The sequence below is a fragment of the Leptopilina heterotoma genome, unplaced genomic scaffold (genome assembly GCF_015476425.1).
Source record: "Leptopilina heterotoma isolate Lh14 unplaced genomic scaffold, ASM1547642v1 Lhet_146, whole genome shotgun sequence".
In the NCBI taxonomy this organism is placed as follows: Eukaryota; Metazoa; Arthropoda; class Insecta; order Hymenoptera; family Figitidae; genus Leptopilina; species Leptopilina heterotoma.
In genome coordinates, this window is record NW_025110864.1 from 845110 (window position 1) to 865335 (window position 20226).

The window sequence follows — 20226 nt, forward strand, 5'->3', positions numbered from 1 at the left end:
CAATTGGATGTTCACCCGTTTCATCTTTTTGTGTAAGCACTGCACCGATAGCTACATTACTAGCATCACATTGTAGTGAAAAGGGTTTATTAAAATTAGGACGTGCTAATACCGGTGCTTGAGTCAAAGCAACTTTAAGTTTCTCGAATGAATTTTGTTGCTCATCTTCTTATTGACAACGCTGATTTTTCTTCAGAAGTTTCAGCAGTAGTATTTTAAATTCGCTATCGTTCTCGACAAACTTATAGTACCAGCCTACCATTTCGAGAAATCTTCTTAATTGTTTCAGATTCTTAGGAGCTGGATACTCGAGGACTGGAGCGACCTTTTTCGTATCAGTTCTAAGGCCGTCCTGATCGAGAACATATCCCAAATACGATACGCTGGAACATCCGAATTCGCACTTGTCCGGATTTACTTCTAAACCTTCATGCGCTAGTTTGGTTAACACCAATTTCAACCAGTGAAAATGTTCTTCGAATCCTTGACTGATAACAATAATGTAGTCTAAATATCCGAAAATATGGGGCTCATACTCAGGGCCGAACATAAAGTATATTAAACGCTGGAAAGTTTTCGGCGCGTTGGTAAGACCAAAAGGCATACGCTTGAATTGAAATAATCTAAGACCAGGAATCGAAAACGCAGTATGCTTTTTACTTTCCGGTGCCATCAGTACTTGGTGCTATGCTAATTTAAGGTCTATTTTAGATATGTAACGCACTTTTCGAAGCTTATCCAAAATAGAATCTACACTGGGTATTGGATACGCATCACTTATTGTGATATTGTTTACATCGCTATAGTAGAAGCACAGCCGCAATTTTCCCTCGGAATTTTTAGCGACCACTGGTGCACTATTATAATCACTGGCAGATCTCTTGATAATTCCCTTCTTGAACAACTTTTTTATTTTCTTAATAAGCCAAAATAAAATCGCAGGGGCCATTCTTCGCGGACGGTGTTTAATTGGTGTTGAGTCTACAACAGATATGTGATGTTCAGTGAGAGTTGTTTTCCCATGTTCTTCCGAAGGTGGTATTACCAAATCTTCAACCAATGATTGCACCTGTTCACGCTGGTCGTCAGTCAACACTGATATTCCGGCGCATTCCGCAAAATATCTTGTGCCATATCTTGAGTTTAACTCAAGAACTTATTGCCCTTAATTCAAATGATTGGGAAATATCACCCACAGTTAACCACAATCTTAGTTTCCCCAGAGTATTTATCGAACCGCCGATGGCACTTTGAATCATCGTTGTTGTTGCTTTAAGTCTTGATTTGAATTTCTCTGCAATTTTCGGTCTCACTACTGAAATCATTGCTCCAGGATCAAATAACGCTAGGTACGGTTGATCAGCAACGAGTATTTTAATAAAATATCTATTTTCAGTACGCGTGCCATTTATCACTTCGTCGTCGGTAGTAAGATCAACGGTGGGTTCAGCTGCACCCTTTGCAGCTTCTCCCCCCCTTTGACTACACCATCTTTTTCATTTTCTACAATGATATATGTGTCAGTCACAGGAACAGAATCACTCACTTTATCTGGCACAGTTTCAGCGAGAAAAAATTTTGGTCCCCATCGATGGTTAATATTTTTAGAATTTTCAAAAATATTCTTAATTTTTCCAGATGATTTCTCACGACGACTTTTACTTTCACTTGAAAATTTAACTCGTTTCTCTTTCGTAATAGCCCCTTTACTCGTATTACATGTGTTTGTTTTGAATGGTTCCCCACCATTCGGCGCCTTATCGTTTGGTTTACCACTGTCAGGAAGTAAGTCTCTCTCACTTGTACTACTTTTCTCATTTCTCCTTTCTTTTTTCGCTGGTAGTGAGCCTAACTTACTCTGTACGATACCTTGTTGAAAATCGAATTTTCTTGAGGCAGAGAGTGGATCCCCTCCACTCTGTTTGCTTGTAGTGGTGACCGATTCTCCTACTCTAACATCTACTCGGAGTGAGTTCCCCTCACTCTGGTTATACACTTTTTTCATCGAAAAATCTGACGGCAGCTTCTTAACTTTTCTTAAGCCTGAGTTTTCCACGTTGGAATTGGTGGTGAGAAGGGGGGAGCAGGACTCTTCTGTCCCCCGCTCGTTCGTTTCCCAGAGCCAGTTGATATTGTCTTATTAGCACACAGTTGGGACAATTTGCGAACACCGCTCCTTGCGTTCCGCAAACTTGGCATCTGTATTTCAAAGGACAACGATTAGCGTAATGTCCTTGTCCTTGACACATATGGCAGACACAAAACTGGAGTTCTGACGCTTTGTGTCCGACTCCTTGGCAATGGAAATATACTCCCACAAAACCTACTTCGTTTGTAGAATTTTCTTGAGAATTATTAAGAACTTGTGACTGACCTTGCCCTTTGTTTAAGGGCGTTGAAGTCGCTCTTGCTACCATCGATGCATAAGCTGAAGGTGGATGCGCTGGACTTGCAGGTTGTACATGTGTTACGTTGACTTGTTTTTCGTTGTTATTTGGCGCTGGTGTTTTAATTCCCGCTAGTTGTTCGCTTTTTCCCTTATCCTTCTTTTTGCCCTTCTTTTTCGTTTTACCCTCCTTTTTAGCTTTGATGCTGGAAGGACCACTTGAACTTGAATCAGTTTCATCTTTTGCTTTTATAGCTTCGATTTTAACACTTTTGCGTTCTACTATTGCAGCAGCTGCAGGAAACTTCACCTTTCAATTCTATATTGCGAGTCGCGAGGAAGACTTTTCTTGAGATGTCCCATTATTATTTTAAGATTTGTCAAGTAAGTCGTAATTCTTTCCCCCTTGGCTTAGGTACGGCTCCTCAGTTCCTCCATAATCTCTAAATCATCAGTAACGCTGGAAAATTCGTGTTAAAAAGCTTCTTAAAACTCTTCCCAATTTATAAATTTATTGCGAATTGTGCGGTACCAACTGCTAGCTGTTTGATGTAATAACAGTTAACTCTCAACAGTTCTTTATCGGTGATCTCAGTAGAAAGTTGACAATCTTCAATCCTATTTAAAAATTCCTCTGGATCTTGTTTTACGTTGACAGAAAATTTTATTTCCCAATCCTTTAAATTTTTAATTATTTTGGATCGCCTATTCAACGCTGTAATTCTATCTCGATGTTGACTGTTGTTGTAGAGTAGTTCTGATTCCGCATCTTGGTCATATGACGACGAAAATGCGTAAGGAGAATTTTTCCCCTCTTTCGGTATCGCTGGTGCTCCCACTCTTTCCTTTTCTCGTACCTTTCCGTCCGGCTTGAACATGTGCCTTGTCTCGTACTTTTCTAACTTGACGTGGCGCTGGTAGTCTCCACTCCTTCGCTGTCTAGAACCCGCATACGAATTTTGATGCTGACTATTCGTGTTTCTGGTGGAAACGTCGTTAACAATATTATTTTCTGCTAAACGTCGTTGATCATTTTTCCACTCTAGGTAACTGCAGTAGGCCGGAACTTCGAGCATGTGACTAAATTGTTGTAATTTAGCCATATTTTGAGCAACGGCTGAGGATATTCGAGGAAACGATGAAGCTGTCGTATGAACTATCGCGCTGCTAAATTGGGGTATTGTTGAAGTAATTGAGGTAGTAACCATGCTTGTCGATGTCATATTAGGAGTGGAAGTTGTCATCGATGGGGAATTGGAACGACTAGAAACATTGTGGATCTTCTCAATTTCGGATGAAAATTTTGGTATTACCGTAATATTACTGTCGATTCCCGCAAGGTTTCAAATTGTTGTTCTTGATGTTCACCGAATTCTGTTGTTTTCCGCCCGCCTTCGTTTTCCTTACGCAGGGTCACGTTAGAAGTGAGTTCCTCGCGTATCGCTGGGAATGCTTTACAAACAATTCGTTTGTGATTCAGAAGCATCATATACTGCGTCACAAGGAATATCGGCTTCTTTAGGTTATTCTAGTTTCATTTCCGCGCGAAATAAACGTTCGCGCATTACTTAAAGAGTATCGTCGACACTGGCATTGTGTCTGTCTAAACTTAGAATAACTCGCCCCGGGATCATTGCACGAATTACACTCCAAGCTGATTCAGCTTAATTAAAACTAAATAAATTCAAATCGCGCTCGGTATAATTTTCCATTTTGAAATTTAAATGATAAAATTGTTCAATAAATAAGACCAATCTAAATAAAATTCTAAATTAAATTTTTAACGAATTTAATTATAGGGAAATTCTGAACGATGAAATTTTCCGTTTATTGCGCATGCGCACTGGTCGTCTTCTTCATAAAATTAAAAATGTCTACCGGAAGTACGCTGGTAAATTTTTTATCGTATTGCTGAATTTTCCTTTATAATTTTCTCAACCAATGTGAATAATTTTATTATTATCGACACAGCAAAAATTAATTAAATCAATTTTATCCATCCATCCATCGAAATCAAATCTTTTATAAAAATAATAATTATAACAATATTCGTAGAAAAATATAATTGAATTTAACTTCTATAAAGTTTTCTCTTTAATTATGTATAAAAAAAATCAAATAACGAAAAGTCTTTTAACAACGACATTGCGTAGTCTATTCAGTAACGTAGTCACTGAAAAGGAAATCATACTCACTGACAAAAAAAATAAAATTAAAACAATTTCGTGTTCTATGACAATTCACCTTGTCACAGTATAAAGCATCCTTATTTTTTCCCTATACTTGACGAAAGTATGAAAGACAGCTTTTATCCAGCTGCTTACGCGCAAGAGAGAAAAAGTCTGAAAATGGGATTTCAGAGTTCAGAATTGCAGAATTAATTGATACATCATTAGCCACTTGATCAGCCTTTTCAATCCCATCAATACCTTTGTGTCATAGGATATAGGCCAATGTCGTTGGATTGAGAGTTTATACTGAGAGATTAAGTTCAAGGAGGGACAAATAAACCCGCAACCAGATACATGATCCTTTTCTGTTTTGAAGCCATCGGTTAAAAAGAAAGTGTGATTAAGGAATGATGAGGTCGAAGGATTTGGTGAGGATTGAAGTGAAGATGGTCCTCGTAAAGGAATTCGAAATGGGGATCCAAATCCTCACTTTTGATAAAGTCGCCGTAGATTTTCGATTTTTCATAAGCAATTAAAAGGGGGTAATTTGAATAGAGTTTCATAAGATACATTTATTGAAAGGAAATTAAATCTTGATCTCAAAGGCGGTTCACAACACTCTTCTAAGATGACGTTAATAGGAGTGTTGTTTCTGTAACCTACAACTAGCCTCAAGATTTGATTGCGGATTTTTTCTAGGCGACAAAAGTATTTATGTAATTTGAAATTTGAGGCATGTGAGTAATAGTCTTTTTGACTTCTAAAAAGAGAGTTATAAACTCGGACAAGAACGTACGGTTATGTACCCCACTACGTGCCTGTAAGAACTTTAAAAATATTTAAGATCTTTCTGTGTTTGTCACACAAATAATTAAAATGACTATCGGAAGATGCTGATTGATACAATTGAACTCCGAGATAAGTAACCGAAGGAGATGGTTTAATAATGGATTTATTCAAAGAGAGCAAGAGAGTGGGATCATCCAGATCAGTCCTTCGATTGCCAAAGATAACAAACTGAGTTTTAGCTGGACAAATATCCAAACCTGTGTTAGACAGAAAATTAGAAAAATTCTCAAGACAAAGTTGAAGGGTTGACGAATAGGTCATCTTCGAACTCCAGTAAAATACAATCTGCTGGTATGTGAAAGTTAAGTTCTCTAGTATATATATAGCAAAGTTTACTGGACTAAGGATACTTCCTTGTGGAAGGCCAGTAGTGCTTGTTCTGGGTCCAATTATTTCACCATCAATTTTGAAATAGTATATTACGATACTAGGCCAGAAGGTTGGATTTCCTGGCCGGCGTGATATATAAGGCCGAGGCGAAGCCGAGGCTTTATATATCACGCTTGCCAGGGAATCCAAATTTCTGGCCGTGTGTCGTATACAATTTTTCTGTATCCCCAGCCGAAAGTACGTTAAATAATTATGGTTTGAATAATAAAATAACTCAATAAATTGCCCGCCCGACTTTTGCAAAGTCGAGGCGAAGCCGAGTCTTTGCTGGTCGGGGCGGGCATGAAAAAAATTTATGAGTAAGAAATAATTAGAAGTAAAATTTTCTTTTATACAAATAAATATTTAATAATAGTAATATACCTATTTTACTAAATTCGGTTCGAAATATTCATCAATTAAGAGTAGTAACCTACTTTACCAATCAAGTGACATCTATGAAAAGTCGTTCAAAATAAATATTTTTAACATTATAATTTTTCGTATTTAAATTACAATATTTTTAAATAAATAAAAACTAATAAAAGAAAATAAGAAATTTCATGCATTATTTTGGTTATCTCAATTCAGGTTAGTGTCAATTTCTGTCAAAACATGAGCACTGTAAATAACGTGCCTATGTGGTTGCTATGCTACTGTGTACGAGTTTCTAAATTTTTGTAACCAAGAGAGCACGCGATTGGTCAGTCGAGCCGGCCACAAAAGTCGCTATTCCCGGAGCTAATTCAGACTGGGAAGACAGTACTTTCGGCAAAGGGATACAGAAATAGTATATTACGATACTAGGCCAGAAAGTTGGATTTCCTGGCCGGCGTGATATATAAGGCCGAGGCGAAGCCGAGGCTTTATATATCACGCTCGCTAGGTTATCCGAATTTCTGGCCGTGTGTCGTATACAATTTTTCTGTATCCCCAGCCGAAAGTACGTTAAATAATTATTGTTTGAATAATAAAATAGCTCAATAAGTTGCCCGCCCGACTTTTGCAAAGTCGAGGCGAAGCCGAGACTTAGCTGGTCGGGGCGGGCATGAAAAAAAAATTATAAGTAAAAAATAATTGGAAGTAAAATTTAAAAAATAGTAAACAAGAAATTTTCTTTTACAAATATATATTTAATAATTAAAAAATAATAAAAGAAAATAAGAAATTTCATGCATTATTTTGATGACTGTCAGTTGTTTTCAAAACGTGAGCTCTGTAAGTAACGTGTCTGTGTGGTTGCTATGCTAACATGTACGTGTGTTGAAATTCTTGTAACCAATCAGAGCGCTCGTTGGGTCTGTCGAGCCGGCTACAAAAGTCGCTATTCCCGGAGCCAAATCAGACCGGGAAGACAGTACTTTCGGCAAAGGGATACAGAAAAATATATTTTTACTCTTAATAGAATTATAAATAAATTTAGCAATACTTTCAGGAATTCTTATTTTCCGTAGGTCTTCCTTGAGAATATATATTGATGATTACAGTAGGAAAAGCCCCTTTAATGTAAAGGAATAATGCGCCTGTAAATTCTCGTTCAGCAAGTCCAGTCAAAATTTCCGTGGAAAGTAATACCATATTGGCTGCACAGGATTTACTTTTTCTAAAGTCAAATTGATAGAGACTAAGAATGTCATTGCGTTCAATAAGCCAAATTAGTCTATTGTAAATTAGTTTCGCTGCAATTTTAAAAAGGTAAGAGGCCAGTAAGATAGGTCACAATTTTCCAGGGGCGGATTTCGGAAGAAAGTTAAGATAATTGTTCCACGAAGGAGGAAAGAAGCCACCAGAGATAATTCTATTATATATTGAAACATTGAAAGAAGAACTTCAAAAATATCTATAGGGATATGTTGATGTTAAAATCAATTTTGTCTAGAGGAGGCTAGGTAAAGTTAACATATTTTGAAAATTTTTTAAAGAATTTTCAGTGTAATTCTCTTTACAAAAACTTAATAATATGTTTCAATGGGTACCGTATACACCCAGAGAACTGACCTTGTCATTATTTTATGACTTAACCTTTGATTCACACATTTCCCATGTTGTTAGTAAATCACTAAAAATAATGGGTTTTATTATGCGTAACTTTAAATATTCCCACGAGCTATCCGCACTGAGAATACCCTATTTTTCAGTGATTGTCGATTATTGAATTTTGTTCATTAATTTGGTACCCTTATGCAAGTGTTCACATTTTTAGACTTGAGCGAGTGCAAAACCGTTTTTTACGTTTTATGGCTAGACAACTTAGTGATTCATTTAATTTCTATACTCATGACTGTACTAGCTTAAGAGACCACTTTAAAATTCCTAAAATTGAATCAATATTTCTGTTTGCTGACCTTTATTTTCTTATTAAAGTAATTAATGGAATTGTAATATGTCCTTTTATATTATCTCTAATCAATTTCTTTTCTCCTATACGACATGTTACTCCGTTTTATAATTCATTCCATAGAACGAATTATTGTGTAACGATGGGCTCTAATATAGCAAATAGCATGCATTGGACAGTACAGCCATCGTCGTCGCGTTCAGCGTGAATGCAAGGAGAGGGTAGCGAACGCGCACGTTACTTGCGCCGCCTGGATTCGCCCTCTTCGTACCGCAACAGCGAAACGATTCAAACTCCTCAGTTCGTGGCCCGACATGCTTCGAAGAGCTCCTCGAAATAGATGGTTACGAACTCACTCCCTAGTCCTTTGACACTTGGACCTCCCTGCGGGAGCTCTCACGAGAGGACCTCGTAGTAATGGTTTTCGACACGCAGACTCTGCCCCCAGGTGTATAGGAGCTCTTATTACACCTGAGGCTAAGCTACGGAGATTATTTCTTCTCTCAGGGAGCAAACTGGACAAGAAATCGCCGTTGAGTTTTATATTTCACAAATCTTTCGCGTCGGCAGCGTTTCCGATACTAGATTCTTGTTTCTGTCTTAAAAAGCAGATTCAGTTTCCTCAAAGTGCACATCTTGGTCGCTTCAGTCACGATAAATTATGGGACGAATTCAAGACTAGTTTCGTGAATTATAAACTCGATAGAATGCGATAGATTCAGACGACAAAAGAAAAACTTATGTAAACTAGTATCGAATGTTCTACTACTCACGTTCTCAGTTAATTTATTGTTAATAATTATTTGATTTGTAAATGTTAATTTACTTGCGTTTCGAAATTATATGGTTATTATTATTTTTCAATTAGATTCTCGATCACTATTATATTTTCATCGTACTTGAATTATTATTATTACTTTCTACCTTATTATTGTTCATTCTAATTTCTAATTATTTATTATTTTAGTTTAATATTATTTTATTGTAATAAACTTTTCTTTTGAAGGTTTAATTCTCGTCTCGTTATTGACTACACCTTTACTCAAGATCACAGAAATCAAGTTAAGCTCAATAGATGGCGCTTGACGCCATAATTATATAATTATATATTATATAATTATTTACATATAATTATAATATTTATAATATTATATAATTATATATAATAACCGACAGATTAGCTCAGTCGGATAGATGCCTCGCTTGGCGGTCGTTTAAGGACGACGAAAACTTACCCTTACGAAAAAAAAGTTCCTAATTTTAGACGATTCCTCTTCTTTTGTAGCATTTTTTCCTCTTATATGTGGGCACTAATGTTTTCCTTTCTAATTGAGAGGATTTTCCTTTTTTATATTTTCTATTAAATGTCACTTTTCAAAGACTTTAAAGTTGCGTTCAGAAAAACAAAAAACAACTTAAAAATCTTCTTTTTAGTATAAATTTGTTTCAATTTCAGAGGATTAATTTCAATCAAAGAAGAAAGGTTAAAATTCATCTTTTAGTTAAAAAACTCTCAAATGTAAACAAAAATTCCTCTTTTTTGTAGATGAATATTCGTATACTAAAAATAAAATTTAAAAATAATTGTTGAGCGGAATTTTCTTCTCACTTTGAGATTTTATTTTTTTCAGTGAATATTTATTAAAAATGCTTGATCAGCTAAAGGTGTTAATGGGTCATGCTATCAATATTATTAAGAAAACAATAGTTCTTTTTTTCAAAACGGACATTATATTCGTCATCAGTGACCTCAAAAAACCTATTACAAATTCGAATAATGAGTTTCTAGTAAAGTGAAATTTTTTAAAATTTGGCCACCATATTTGTTCCGAACTTTTGCATTCTTGGAAATCATCACATTCGTAATCAGCGACCGTAAAAACCGCCGATTAAAGAATTCCAAGTGAATGTGATGAAATTTAAAAATTTTGCGGACAAATTGGATCCGCTATTTTATTCTTTTTATATTCCCGCTTGGTTCATTTAAATCTGTTTATTCATTTAGGAGAAATAAAATGTTGTTTAAAAAGTTGCAAAAAATTCATTTTACAATAACTTTTATAAAAAAAAAAATTTTTCTGTTCTTTGGTTGACACATTCCTAAGGCCAAATAGAAATGTTTTTTCAACATTTCCATTAAAAAAATATATTTTGTATTTTTAATGAAAATTTCTCGAATTCTGACTCAGAGCCAAAACCCTCAAAACAAAGTCTACTAAATACAAAGTCATTGCCATTGTAATGATTGGGTATTTATTTGCTGGGAATTCACTCTCTGGATAGAGTCCATGTTCCCTTAAATATTAATTAAATAAATACATAATTATATTATATAATTATTATATATAATTATTGGTTTATACACCTGTCTTCAGCCTTACATACTTGGCTATACAAGTGTATCTCTTACAATTTCTCTTTACAAATATTTCTTATACATATACATTTCCTAATACTAAGTTTTGCGCCTACAGAGCGACTTGAAAATTAGGTGTACTTGCATTTGCCTGTACCACCCGTCTAATGGGGTTTCTCGCCAGTGGAGAGGAAAACTGTAGAAAACCTCTCCTGAGTACAACCGGTTTATCGACAGTCGAGTTCTAATGTTGTGTACCGAACAATAATCGACGGTGCACATCATTATACCTCGACGTCAAACCTCCCGATCAGATTATCTCACGTGCCGGAAAAATACCAAGCCAAATGGGCGCGAACCAAGGGTACTTACCCTTGGTAAGTACCCATTTCGCTGATTACGAATATGATTATTTCCAAGAATGCAAAAGTTCGGAACAAATATGGTGGCCAAATTTTAACAAATTTTACTTCACTAGAAACTCATTATTCGAATTTGTAATAGGTTTTTTGAGGTCACTGATGACGAATATAATGTCCGTTTTGAAAAAAAGAACTATTGTTTTCTTAATAATATTGATAGTATGACCCATTAACACCTTTAGCTGATCAAGCATTTTTGTTTTTGTTTTTTGTTTTTCTGAACGCAACTTTAAACTGTTTGAAAAGTGACATTCAATAGAAAATATAAAAAAGGAAAATCCTCTCAATTAGAAAGGAAAACTTTAGTGCCCACATATAAGAGGAAAAAATGCTGCAAAAGAAGAGGAATCGTTTAAAATTGAGAACTTTTTTTTCTGTGTTGAAACCAATTTTCTAATACTCAAGAAATAATGTATGTACTGTCCAACTATTTTTCTCCGTGCACCTTATTCAGTAGTCATAGGGTACATGAAAGTATATTAAAGTTCATCTTTACTCTGCCATAAAGTAAGTTATGGAGTAATTTTTAATTTTTTTCGTAAATGTTAGCAACTTATATTGACGTAAAAGAAAGATGAGAACATTTATTTTCTTACTACTGTGAAGGTAAAATATAGGTAAGTAATTTAGTAATATTATTAGTGTGTGTAGGATAATCTGAAAATTTTGGTTTTTGTATTTTTTATACAAACTGAATAGTGCTGAATATCAATAATATAAATCAATATCATACCAGAGGCATTTCACGTCAGAAATATCACGATTTGCTTAGGTTATGCCGATTTGCGCAAAACTTCGTGGGATTATAGTTCTATATAAGATACTTTCCTCCACCAAATTTAAAAAAAAAAATTCAAAATTCTTAATGATACGCCATTTTCAATTTTAATATTAATTTTATAAAATTTTAAATCTCGAAATAATTTATATGGATTTTTATCAAATTTATACATTTTTTAGGTAAAAGTATGTTCTTTAAAATAATATAAAAATATTTATTGCTTGAAACTCCTTGGAGTTTATACAAAGGTACCGTTAAGTATTTACATTGTTTAAACTTAAAATTAATCACTTTATACAATCACATTAAAAAAACATACTCATACTAACAAAGATCTCGCTCTCAAAGCCTTTAAAATACAATTTGGTAAGACCCTTAATTTGTCCCTATCATCCGAAATTAGCAGATCCATCCAGGACTCCCCTCTGAGAGATCTGAGCTTAATTCTCCATCATTTGAATTTCTCAATCCAAAGAAAAAAGGACATTCCGACAAAATATGGATTATTGTTTTCTTTTCTTGTAAAATACATAATGAACAAATCCAGTTAGGGTCAATTGAAAATTTTTCTTTTTTATGCCGAATTACGTGTCGTCTTGTTAGAAACTACCTAATTTGACTTAACAACCGAGATACAGCCATAGGGAGGCCCACTTTTAGATGAAATTGGGCCCCCTCTCCTGAGGGCAGGTACGGATAGATCTGCAAACTCATCGAGGCTTCCACTCTTTCTCTATCCTTCACTCTCAAATATAATTCATAATGTTCCAAAATACTATTTGTCTTCTTGATTAAAAAATCCATATCTAACATATTTAAATTTCGTGTTAAAGGAACATCTTCGACAATGCTGATTATTTTTAAGACCCAATTATATTTGTTATTTTATTTTTTACACTGTTTCGCCAATTTAAAAATTTTATTACAGCACATTCTGGGGTATCTGTTATCTGCCATGCTTTTGACTTTTTCTAACCACCTCAAAGTTGACTTTAATACTACGTGAGAAAGTTTAACCCTTCCCGCCTCCACCCTAATAGCATAGCCAGGGGTACTAGCCGGGAGGGATAAGACTCTTTTAAAGAAATAGTTTTGCCCTGTTTCCAAAATTTCCAGATAACGAAGACCCCAGACCTCTGCTCCGTAAATATCCACATTTCTCACCATACTTTCGAACAATTTTTCTTTAGTCATCCAAACATCGGATTTAGACCGTTCCAGAATTTTCAGAACCGAACCGGTTGCCATTTTTGAAGCAGTTACTGCCCTATCCGCAGCCTCTCTAAAAGTACCAGAGTTTGAAAACTGAGTTCCCAAATAAACATAATTTTTTACTACTTCGATATTTTGCTTTTTATAAGTGAAACTGTACTTTTTCCTACGTCCACCCTTCTGAAACACAATTATTTTCGATTTCTTATAATTAATTATCAGTCCATTTTTATTACAATATTTATGTAAAATTTTTATTTTTCTCTGCATATCGCTCCATGAGTGGGCCAAAACAACAATATCATCAGCGTACGCCAATAGCAAAATTTCGTTTATTTCATTCACAGACACACCCTCTACACCGTTTTCGCGAAAAAATCTCTCCAAATCAGAAATAAATAATGAAAAAAAAGATGGACTCAAGGTATCGCCCTGTAAGACACCCCTTGTCACTTCCACCTCATTTGACAATCCTTCCCTTAACCTGATTGCTATACTAGCCTGCTTGTAAAACTTCTTACATATGCTTATAAAGTTTGAACTCAAACCCAGCATGAAAAGTTTGTACCACAATTTATTATGTACCACCGAGGGGAACGCACTCTCAAAATCTACAAAAAAAGCGAAGAGTTTGCCCTTTTCTGTACTCAAATGGATCTGAACCAAAGGATTTAAGGTAAAGATATTATCAAGGCATCCTCTCTTTTCCCTGAAACCAGATTGAAATTCTGGTATACTATCCGTATATTCCACCCAAATGTTCTTTAAAATGCAAATAAAGTTATTAAAATAATTTTAAACAATTTTTTGTTTACTAACTCCTCTCTGAGAAAAATGTTATTAATATATTTGGATTCCTTATGAATTCACCTTTAATTTTATAAAAAAATTGATGTAGACTCAACTGGGTCCGGAGATTTTGAAATTTTTGTGAAAAAAGCGTCGCCGCGCCACAGCACCATACTGCACAAGTCGCGTAGTACGTTACCGTAGTCGTGCATTGCTGCTGCAAATAGGCCTATTTTTTACAAAAACTTCAATATTTCCGGACCCAGTTGAGTCTCCATCAATTTTTTTCATGAAATTAAAGGTGAATTCATAAGGAATCCAAATATATTAATAAAATTTTTCTTAGAGAGGAGTAAATAAACAAAATTTTTTTTTATTTAAAAATTAATTTTTTTTAATAACTTTATTTGCATTTTAAAGTACATACTTTTACCTGAAAAATGTGTAAATTTCATAAAAATCCATAAACAATATTCCGAGATATTCAAAATTTTATTAAAATTATATTAAAACTCAAAATGTCGTATCTTCAACAATTTTGAATTTAAAAAAAAGAATTTGGGCGAAAGAAGTCTTTTATATAGAACTATAATCCCACGAAGTTTTGCGAAAATCAGCAGACCCTTTGCAAATCGTGATATTTCTGACCTGAAATGAATCACTAATATCACAATTTATGTTTTATTATTAAAAAAAGATCCAATTGATTTGCAACTGAAGTAATTAGTACTTGGGTGATCACAAATTTTCACAATACCACTCATAAAAGATGCCTACGACAGTAAATATTATTGAGATTATAAGAGATAGTAAGTCTATTGATGGACTGTATGATTATGATGCTGAAGAATTTGAAGGAAATGATTCTTAATGTAACACTAGAGATTATTTAGTCAATAGTGATATTGATGATGATGAAGATAATTATGCTAGCGAAAATGAGGCTCTAATTGATCGGTAAAAAAATCTAAATGGAATATGTGAAACTAAACGTAGAGTGGTAGATTTTGCTCCATTCACAAAAGTTTTTGGACAAATATTCCAATTACGGCTATATCTCTAATAGTTTTTTTTTGCTACCTCACGAATTTATTAATTTACTTATTGTTCAAACTAACATTTATAAAGAGCAGAGAAAGAGTACAGAACAGCCAGTAACAAAAGATGAATTGCTCAAATTTTTGGCACTTAACATTTTGATGGGAATAAAAAGACTTTCGTTTTCTCGAGATTTTTGGTCGATGAATCCACAACTCAATGATCCTTATGTTAGTAAAGTCATGACTGTTCATCGCTTCGTTCTCTATTTTTCATATCTTCATATAAATGATAATAATAAAAAAGAACCAAAGAGAGGAGATCCGAACTGCGACAAACAATATAAGATAAGGCCATTAAAACCAATCTGTGGATGAATCGATGATAAAATTTAAAGGTAGAAGCACAATGAAGCAGTATAATTCGAAAAAGCTGATAAAACGCTGTTACAAGCTTTGGGTGCGAGCTGATGAAAGCGGATTTGTTTCTGAATTTCGCGTTTACACAGGAAAGTCCGACAGCCCGAAGAAATCATTAGGTGCTCGAGTTATGAAAGATTTGACAAGAGAGATTATTAACGGTTTCATCACGTTTATTTTGACAATTACTTTACTAGTGTTGCGCTTATAACTTCACTAAGAAAGATGGAATTTTTTTGCTTGTGGAACAGTAAGAAAAGGTTGCGTAGGATTACCAAAAGATCAAACACCATACCAAAAAATGGTGGCATCGTATTTTTTGGAATCTGATTGATACTGCTGTGACCAATGTGTTACGTCGTAACAATGTTATTATAATTTAATATTTTATGTAAAAAATACTTAAAGAAAACATACAATAACTGAAAACTTAGAATCTTGAACAACCAGATGTTTATTTACGAAGGTTTTTATCTTAAGAAGCAATTTGTAAATACTCCACTCGAAGTTTACAACTTAATCCTAAAATAACCACCTAAAATAATGCACGCACAGACGACAATAGTAAAGAGGACAACAGCCATTAAACCCTGTAAATGATTTTATTACTGGTCTCCCAAACTATGGTCCTGCTTATTTTAATTATCTAGGACAAACTCAATGTAAAAAAGGGCATAATTTGGTTTTTCCAGAAATCTGTGACGTCAAGCGAAGGTGTGTCTACAAGCCTCCCCCTTACTTAATTTCAACCAATAATTGCAGTTTTTAACCCCCACTAGTTAAACAATGATTGTCGTTTAGAAACATGTCGAAAGTGTCAAAAACAACACAACACTTTATTGCACTTCGAAAATCAAGAAGAAGTCAAACAAGTCTCTCCCACCGAATTGACAGTCAACAGTCAATCTAGTAGCCTATATCATATCCGCGTTTCCTCCCAAATTTATTTAGCAACTGCCGTGGTCGATATTCTTAACAACAAAGGTCAACTTCAACCCTGTCGTGTCATGATAGACGGAGGCGCTCAGTCATGTATTATCACCAACAGCTGTGTGTCACGATTAGGTATACAAAGAAAATCATTTGAAATTCCGCTCGTCTCTATCGATGACATGAATACAAAAATCAAGTATTGAACCTTCGCAACGATACACTCAAGATTTGTCAAACAGAGCTTCGATGTAGAATTATTAATAATTAAAAAAATTTCAGACGCATTGCCATCCGTCCCCTTAGGCAGAGAAGAATTCAATCTGCCCGATAATATTTCCTTACCAGATCCACGTTTCCACGAGCTTGCCCCAGTTGACATAATTATTGGTGCGGAATTGGCGTTTGATTTCTTAGTCACAGGCAGACACAACATTCCAGGGCACACAGTAATTTTACAAGAAACAAAATTAGGGTGGATCATAGCTGGTAGAGTCTATGATTCAACACAAAAAACGAAGTCAGATCAAAAAGCCACAGTTTGCAATTTTCTTCACAACACCAGTTTACCCCTTCTATGGGAACTGGATCAAGTAAAACCTTTTTCCACGCGATCAAAAGACGAACAAGAATGTGAAAAACATTTTATTCTGGAAACACGTTGGAATGAGGACGGTCGGTACAAAGTAAAACTACCATTCAATAAAAAAATTAATCAACTCGGTGAATAAAAAAAATTTCTTTTGAACGTTTTTATTCGTTAGAAAAAAATTCCAAACCAATCCTGAATTGAGCAAGACAGTGTCACCACAAAGGTTCGACCAGTCTATGATACGGAAGCTTCTACGCGCCACCATGCGGCACTCACTCGTGTTGTGCGGCACGTAGAGAGGAACCGGCCTGTTCGTAAGTTCCTTGATGCGTGCCTCCCTACGTGCCTAGTAGCGTTCCTAGTTGTAGCAGAAGAGTTTTGAAAATATTTTGTTACTGAGTATTTTACATATGAAATTGGAATAAATCTTATCGAATTATGTTTTATTAATATTATTTCCAGTCTTTTATTTTGCATATATTGTCATTGGTTTGCTCGAAAATTACAAAAATTCAATTCAATACCTTGACATAAACATAACCGCAAAGTAAATAAAAGTGGTTATTTTCTTATTAATAGGATTAATCTAATGAATTATGTTTTATTAATATTATTTCAAGTCTTTTATTTTGCATATACATATTGTCATTGGTTTGCTCGAAAATTACAAAATTTCAATTCAAAACCTTGACATAAACATAACCGCAAAGTAAAAAGTGATTATTTTGAATAGCAAATAAAAGTATATAATTTAAATTTATTTCAACAATATCAATTGTTTAGAATAAATTATTGTTATTGAAAATTATTTTTTTGTGTTCTTCCTTTAATTTTAATAAATACAATTAAGGTATTTAAAATTAAAAATTCTTTGATAACAAAATATTTTTTTTAATTCAACAGTGACAGATCGATTCAGAAGGTCCTTAATATTTTTAATCTGCTTTCATCTCAATTTTCTTTAAAAATACATTGATTTATCGACTTTTGAAAAATTGTTCTTCAATTATAAATTCAATTCAATTTTTTATAATCTTTGATACATTCGCTTGCTTCAATTCTGCCCATAACCTAAATGAATTGTAATTTTCATTTTTTATAGAAAATTACCAAAACCTTAAAATTCCCTTAATAATAATTACAGATCGACTTTAAATACAAACGAAACATCTTAATTACAAGAAACATTGCAATTGATATTTTTGAAATAAATTTAATTTATATACTTTTATTTGCTATTCAAAATAATCACTTTTTACTTTGCGGTTATGTTTATGTCAAGGTATTGAATTGAATTTTTGTAATTTTCGAGCAAACCAATGACAATATATGCAAAATAAAAGACTGGAAATAATATTAATAAAACATAATTCGATAAGATTTATTCCAATTTCATATGTAAAATACTCAGTAACAAAATATTTTCAAAACTCTTCTGCTACAACTAGGAACGCTACTAGGCACGTAGGGAGGCACGCATCAAGGAACTTACGAACAGGCCGGTTCCTCTCTACGTGCCGCACAACACGAGTGAGTGCCGCATGGTGGCGCGTAGAAGCTTCCGTATCATAGACTGGTCGAACCTTTGTGGTGACACTGTCTTGCTTAATTCAGGATTGGTTTGGAATTTTTTTCTAACGAATAAAAACGTTCAAAAGAAATTTTTTTTATTCACCGAGTTGATTAATTTTTTTATTGAATGGTAGTTTTACTTTGTACCGACCGTCCTCATTCCAACGTGTTTCCAGAATAAAATGTTTTTCACATTCTTGTTCGTCTTTTGATCGCGTGGAAAAAGGTTTTACTTGATCCAGTTCCCATAGAAGGGGTAAACTGGTGTTGTGAAGAAAATTGCAAACTGTGGCTTTTTGATCTGACTTCGTTTTTTGTGTTGAATCATAGACTCTACCAGCTATGATCCACCCTAATTTTGTTTCTTGTAAAATTACTGTGTGCCCTGGAATGTTGTGTCTGCCTGTGACTAAGAAATCAAACGCCAATTCCGCACCAATAATTATGTCAACTGGGGCAAGCTCGTGGAAACGTGGATCTGGTAAGGAAATATTATCGGGCAGATTGAATTCTTCTCTGCCTAAGGGGACGGATGGCAATGCGTTTGAAATTTTTTTAATTATTAATAATTCTACATCGAAGCTTTGTTTGACAAATCTTGAGTGTATCGTTGCGAAGGTTCAATACTTGATTTTTGTATTCATGTCATCGATAGAGACGAGCGGAATTTCAAATGATTTTCTTTGTATACCTAATCGTGACACACAGCTGTTGGTGATAATACATGACTGAGCGCCTCCGTCTATCATGACACGACAGGGTTGAAGTTGACCTTTGTTGTTAAGAATATCGACCACGGCAGTTGCTAAATAAATTTGGGAGGAAACGCGGATATGATATAGGCTACTAGATTGACTGTTGACTGTCAATTCGGTGGGAGAGACTTGTTTGACTTCTTCTTGATTTTCGAAGTGCAATAAAGTGTTGTGTTGTTTTTGACACTTTCGACATGTTTCTAAACGACAATCATTGTTTAACTAGTGGGGGTTAAAAACTGCAATTATTGGTTGAAATTAAGTAAGGGGGAGGCTTGTAGACACACCTTCGCTTGACGTCACAGATTTCTGGAAAAACCAAATTATGCCCTTTTTTACATTGAGTTTGTCCTAGATAATTAAAATAAGCAGGACCATAGTTTGGGAGACCAGTAATAAAATCATTTACAGGGTTTAATGGCTGTTGTCCTCTTTACTATTGTCGTCTGTGCGTGCATTATTTTAGGTGGTTATTTTAGGATTAAGTTGTAAACTTCGAGTGGAGTATTTACAAATTGCTTCTTAAGATAAAATCTTCGTAAATAAACATCTGGTTGTTCAAGATTCTAAGTTTTCAGTTATTGTATGTTTTCTTTAAGTATTTTTTACATAAAATATTAAATTATAATAACATTGTTACGACGTAACACATTGGTCACAGCAGTATCAATCAGATTCCAAAAAATACGATGCCACCATTTTTTGGTATGGTGTTTGATCTTTTGGTAATCCTACGCGACCTTTTCTTACTGTTCCACAAGCAAAAAAATTCCATCTTTCTTAGTGAAGTTGTAAGCTCAACACTAGTAAAGTAATTGTCAAAATAAACGTGATGAAACCGTTAATAATCTCTCTTGTCAAATCTTTCATAACTCGAGCACCTAACAGGCCGGTTCCTCTCTGCGTGCCGCACAACACGAGTGAGTGCCGAATGGTGGCGCGTAGAAGCTTCCGTACTATAATGTTATCTTCAACAGGGGTATCACTCAACGACTGTCTTCGAGTCGGTCCCACAATACAGGACGATATATTTTCTATTTTCACTCGATTTAGATCTTTTCCATTTGCACTCACTGCCGACATTGAACAAATGTATCGTCAAATAAAGGTGTACTCAGATCATTGTAAATTTAAAAAAATTCTTTGACGAAATAATCCATCAGAACCCATAAAAATTTACTTTTTAAACAGAGTCACATTCGGCACAACTTGCGCGCCATTCTTAGCCGTCTGCACCCTCCACAAGC